Source organism: Xyrauchen texanus, chromosome 30 (assembly GCF_025860055.1).
Source record: "Xyrauchen texanus isolate HMW12.3.18 chromosome 30, RBS_HiC_50CHRs, whole genome shotgun sequence".
Lineage (NCBI taxonomy): Eukaryota > Metazoa > Chordata > Actinopteri > Cypriniformes > Catostomidae > Xyrauchen > Xyrauchen texanus.
This window is the reverse complement of record NC_068305.1, coordinates 33,600,496-33,607,295: the sequence shown is the minus strand read 5'-3', so window position 1 is coordinate 33,607,295 and position 6,800 is coordinate 33,600,496.

Sequence of the window (6,800 nt, the reverse complement as noted above, 5' to 3'; positions counted from 1 at the left end):
AATGGAAAAAGAAACCATAACTGTTAACAGGACCAGATTCAAATGTAGCCATTTTTCAACAATAAAGAAAGTTGGCACGATGGTGGACAAGAGCTTTAGGTTTACCAACATAAGCTAATCAAACTGGGTTTTAAAACATGGTAGCTGATTTGTTGCAGGTTTAGGATAGTCTACCTGCTCAGCCACTTAAATCAGGCTTGGACCAAATAATGCCAGCTGGAAACCAGCTACATGTTTCAAAGCCAGAAACCATCATATAGATTTCAGCTGGATCTTTCAACAAGAAAAACAAATGCAGCTAGTAAGTCACTCATGGAGTTATTCATAATTCAACCATATCATCATAAGATTCAGAGTGATAGAATGGAATTTCCACAGCGGAGTTGGGTCAAAAGTTCAAAAGTAGGACAAAGCAAAAATTCTTCTTGAAAAACATTTTTGTAAAGATATGCATGAAGCAGGTCAGGCATGTGTGGAAAGCTGGAGAATGTGTGTGAATTGCACCAGAGAGAGCCGTTAAATCAAGGTCATGTGATGCTCGCCATCAGTCCAAAAACTCTTGGCCCCATCACAGTACTTTGCTCTGATATTTACTTGGGAGCCTAATCAAATGAGTTTAGACCTTTGAAAACAAGCTCAGAAGAAACCATGAAGCACAACAGCAAATATCACTTACAAACATGGCATACTGTCTATATAAAATCTCCTCATAGGTTGCCCCACAAAGCAGTTTAATGAATCTAGACCCTGTGTAGTGTGATCCAAGATCTATCCCCGGAAGTCAATGAGATAATTGTCAAATGCAAATCAAGCAAGTTCTCCCTGCTCCAGCTGAATTCAATGGCACTTAATGAGTCTGGATGAGTTGCGGCTTTTAGTCCCAGTATGAGGCTGTGGGGTTGTCAGAGGGAGGCATCAGTGTTAGATTTGTGGTCTGGATGTTCTTATTTGCATGTCCACATGAGCTTGTTAATTTGTATATATTGTGAAATAAAGCTGCTTTGATGTGGAGCAGTTGAGTTGCCATTTCGACTTATTCACAATAATAACTGATTCAATGTCTCAATGCATGAACTGTGACAACAGTGACAAGGCTACAATGGCCTGTTTTGTCTTGTAAAAATTATGTAAAAAATAAACTGTAATGACTCAAAACTGATGCATTTCATGTAGTGAAGTGCACTTTATTATAACAATTTGAATGAGTACTGTTGTCTTTTCCAGTAAAAAAAAATACATAAATAAATAATAATAATAAAACAAATATATATATATATATATATATATATATATATATATATAAACCTACAACCTTAAAATAAAATGAATTTATTTGAGAAGCAAAATCGTCTAAGATATTTAGACTAGTCTTCAGAGACTACATCTAATTAAAAATAAAAATATGTGTATTTTGTTTGTTTTTATACTTAAAATAAGAGGGAAAAAATCTGCAAGTGCAGTGACAAAATATACTTAAGATATACTGTCTCAAAACAAGTCTATATCTTTTTATAGATTTTTCTTTACTGGAAACAAACAAAACAAAGGACAATTTAATCAGAACAAATTAAGACTAATTCTTCTTCATTATTATTATTATTATTAATATACTGCAACTAATTCTAGGTTTTTGTGTACATCCAAAACTTTCAGCTAATACAATGATTATAATATGATTTTCCACTGTCCTGCCTTGGTCCAGCACAACCAGCAGCTGTAGTAACAGCCCCTGACCCCCTTTCCAAATATGCCATCTGGACCCTGTTAGCTATACTTGCTAGTCAAGCCCTGTCCCTCCCCGAAGTCTCCTCACAGGCAACCACAAATGAAAAACTCAGCAGAAAAGCCAAGACCCTCCTTCTTCAGCCCACAATCCCATTTTTTTCTAATTGTGCTCTGAGGACCTCTCAAGGAAGCTCCAACTGATTTTGTTGACTCATATACTGTGTAAACGCCTCCAATGTCTCCATACAGTCTCATGTGTGGCATTGTTTGCAATATAGTAATTGAATAAAATGACAAATTGTATATCATGTAAACCCTTCAGGCATGCCCAGTGTGATGATGATGATACTGTAGAGATTGTGTTACATAACATTTGGGTTTGTTTAACTGTGTGAATGTTAACCTCCAGGTTGTCTTAGATGGAGTGCAATGCAAGGAAATGATTGTGAAGTTCATGATATTTCACTGTTTACTGATAGTTCTGACCAATTCTGTTATTTCTAAGAAAAATAAAAAAATAGAAACTGGTAAGCAAATAGCATTAATCGCTGAGCATTAATCAAACGTTCTTTAAACATCAGTAAAAATGAAATTATAGTTGAGACTGATAGATAGTATCATCCATATGTTAAATAAAATATAATCTAATTACAAGTACTTGATTTTTGTAATCTGATAACATAGACCATTACTACCCAACATTTGCTGTTGACAGCCTCAGACAATAATTCTGTCATCCCTCAGTTAGTAAAACAAACATAAATCACAGTTTACAATTAATACTTCAAACTACAATATTGTTTCGAAACTATAGCCCCAAGACACATTATATGTATGTGTTAACATGATAGATCACTTACTAACCTTGTCTGTGAAAATTCACCCACAGGAATAATGTCAATGCAATACAATGGACACATGCATTTGGCATTATTCTAAACAATTTTGAAGAAATTTGGGTAAATATAAGAGGACTATTTTAAAGTCTGTTGTAAGAGCCACACTTCCTGCTGCCAGTTGGTGTCAAATCCACGTGATTAGCCCCCAATACTAAACATATATCTTAATTTTGATCTAAATAACACATTGGACACAGAAGATATGAAACACTTCCTGTTTGCCATTTTTTCTGCACTATTTTAATGCCTCACCATGACAACACTGTTCGATATATAAAAATCTGTTTGGAATTTAGCATTTTCAGTGTCTTGGAATAATGTTGTCCAAATGTGGTGACACTCTCATGAATCACCTAGGAGGAGTATTTAAAAGTTCAGAGACAAGTTAAAAAAAATACAAAATGTCAGACTTCCTGTTGGGTGGACCTAATGACTATAATCATGAAAGTTGTCTGGCTTGATGAGAACTATACATGTACCAATTTTGGTCAATGTAGGTGAAAATGGGGGTGCTACACAGGCCATCTAACACACCCATTTTAAAGGGGGTGCTACAGGAGGCGGGAACCGGCTGAACAGTTAACATAATTTTTAATAACATATATTAACTCAAATCAACTTAAACACAAAGAAGATATGTAATTTATCATGTCACCACGGTAACTCCATTCGATATATCAAAAATCTGTTCACAATTTTGCATTGTCAAAGTCACTTGATGTTGCCCACATTTGGTACCTCTAACATGAAATCCCTAGGAGGAGTATTTCAAATTCCAGAGTATGCATTTTTTAAAAAATAAAAAATGGCAGACTTCCTGTTGGGCAGAGCTTATGACTGTCATCATGAAAGTTGTCCGTCTTGATGAGATCTATATGTGTACAAAGTGTGGTGATGGTAGCTCATAAGGGATCTGCTACAGAGCTCCCAAACATGACACGATATAGTAGTAATTTGAATGAATATGGCACTCGTTTGTTTTAATAAACAAAGAAATAGATTTACTGTGATAGAAAATATAAATAGATTAAATAATTCTAAAAAATATGATTTATAGAAGTGGAAATATATCCTGTTACACTATTACATATCTCAGATCTCTCAAGACCCTATACACTTTTGGTAATTGAAGACTCAAACAATTAATGAGGTAAAGCAGGTGGAATGAGGTCCTGGGGCACCAAAGACCTGAGTTCAACTTTTAATGGTTATACAAGCTGCACATTTCTACTTTTTAACCCTATGGTAAATTTTTTTTTTGCTTGCTAATCGAAAAGGGGACTAGTCCAAATAATTAATTATGTGTTCATATTTAGATAAAATAGTCTTTGGATAGAATGGCTGGAAGATAAATTCATTTGGATTTGTTTGTCCATGTCATTCACAGATGATTTCAAGCTAAACAGCTCAGACTTTCCAAAGCTTTAGCCATTAATTGAAGAAAACAACAAATGTATATTAACTCTAGTAGAAAATATCTTGAGGCAATGAGCCCTTAAAAAGCATGTTAAAAAATGTAACAAAACAATTTAGTCAATAAATCAGGGTTGAAAAGGTTTCATTGTTCCATCCATCCATCAATGTGTGTGTTTTTTTTCTTCCAGTGGGCATCCCTATCAGATCTTTTTGAGTTTGATGTAAACCTTCATTCTCCATTTTGAACATACTTGTCATCCTTAACCCCTGTTTACAGCAGCTGACATACCAGAACAGTTTTTAATTTTATTATTTATTTACAGTAAGCATTACACTGATGCATCTGCCAAAACTCTGATGGCACTTGTTTTGAGAGAAGCATTTCCTCCTCCATATGGTTTTAGTAAGGAGTATTTGAGTGTGTCTGAATAATAAAATCCAAATAATTATGCTGTCCATGTTTTTTCAATTACATTTTTAAACAATTTCTGCAGCATGGATTCAATTATTTAATTTAAGAGAAAAAATAAATAAACAAAAAGTAATCATTTAGATTGCCTAAAAAAAAAGAAGAAAAAAAAGATGATATTTCATCAGAATATACAGTATGGCTACTTTTGAATGGCTGTCAATGGAGAAAGATGTTTTTGGGTCGAGATTGTGTTGTTACAGCTTTTACAAGCAGGTGCTAACTGGACCATGTGAACCAGTTAAACTTTGACCCCTTGGACAATGTCAATAAGTGTGTTTACATGCACACTATAACACTGATAACTACCAAAAATGGCTCATTCAAAAAAATAAAAAATACAAACAAATAAAAGAAAACCATATTTACATGGCATTTAAATAATCAGATTGACTGTTTTTGTTTTGCACAACACTTAACTCGGTAAGAACACCAGTAAATTCGATTACATGCAACATGTAATTTGGGTAATGTATAAAAATCTATGCGTGCAAATTGGTTTATGCTTAATCTGTTTCTGACCTTACCCCGATAAAGAAAAACTGTTAAAGGCGTTTACATGACCTTACACATTGTCAACTTATTTTGCATAATCAATGTAAGATCGTGTATGTAAACGCAACCTTTGCTGTAAATTATTCCAAAATCAAGGTTACCAAGATGCTGAACAGGTCTGTCCAGAGGTTCTGGTTTTGTTTAACTTGACACTTTTCTAGACAGACCTCTCTCTGAGACTATTAACTGTGAGATTGCGATCCTGGTTTATAGTCTGTTAAATTGTATGTGCGAATTATACTCCCCTGAGCACTGGCTAAAAATCAGTGTTATGTTGAACAGGATATCTGCAATGTCTGGCCATGCTGTCGGAATGTATATCATGACCTTACAGGTGGCTGAAATGTTGGCGTCATGAAACAGGGTTCCATAAGTGAGCTATTAGTTCTGTTTGACGCAATGCACCAGTAAAGAGACTGTTTGCAAACTGAAAATGGGGCAACTGAGAAAGCTTCATGGGAAATTATATTTAAACAGCTGTGCAAGGAAAGATGAAGTTGTGGCTCCTTTGGAGCACACATCAGATAATGTGCTCCATATCTTCCATTACAAACCAGAATGTGCCAAAACAGTTGTCAGTCAAAAATTATTTTTGAGAGCCAATGGAATTTTTTTTTCATTGTAGCTCATCGTCTGCTTTCTCATTCGACTTCCTCTCGTGGTCTAAAACCAAGACTCTCAACTGGTAGGTAGTGACCCAAGAATGGGTTGCAGGTCTGTTCTGATAGGGCCACGGACAGTGGGGGAAAAAATAAAATGTAACTAACAATTAGTGTGGCAGAATAAATAGGCCTATCAAAATAGCTTGAAAGAAAATGCTTGCCAATTTTTTTGTTGTTGGCTGTGCATCCAATCAGACTCTATGTATTTATGTGCCAATTTGTCATACACTTGGTAGAAGCTAGCCAAATCAGACCAACAGGTTGAGTGACAAGGTAAAAGAAAGTATGAGCATGAAGCCATTGAAATTCAAGAGACATTTAGAAACAAGTAAATCCATTAATTTTACATTATGCCAATGTAAAATCTATCTCTTGAAGCAAGAACCACTCATTTAAGGCTAGCTAAAGTCTGTCTCATTCCTAAAAGTGCCATGTTATGTTATGTTATGAAAATGTAATGTCACATTTTTTTATGTTATCCATAGTTGAGGGAATCTTTGAAAAACATTCACAAATCACTTTCTTGCAGAGTGAAATGTCCAGCAAAAACATCCAATAAAATATCCCAAGGTCTGTACTACTGTCTAGTCAGAACTCTCCTCTAGTTTTTCATTACTAACCATGTAGTAAGTCTGAATTTGAAAAAAGGAAGCTAATGTCTGTCTCATTTCAAAAAGTGCCATGTTATGTTTTGTTATATTATCCATAGTTGAGGGAATCTTTGAAAAACATTCACAAATCACTTTCTTGTAAATCTGTGCTACTGTCTAGTCTGAACACTCCTCTAATTTTTCATTACTTACAGTGTAGTAAGTCTGAATTTGAAAAAGGAAACATTTTGCGGTTTTGATGTTATAATGATCTTTTTTCCAGAAAAAAATTAATAAAAAATCAACAGTTCCATATAAGCCACATTTCCCTCTAACCTTGAGAATATTTGTGTATTAGAATACACACATTAAAATGAAAGCACACTTTTGAATGGAATTTAAACTTTATTTTGAACTTCAGCCATTATTCACTATAAACCTCAGCCTTACAAAAGCAGCATTTATTTGGGCACTGAAGTAATTG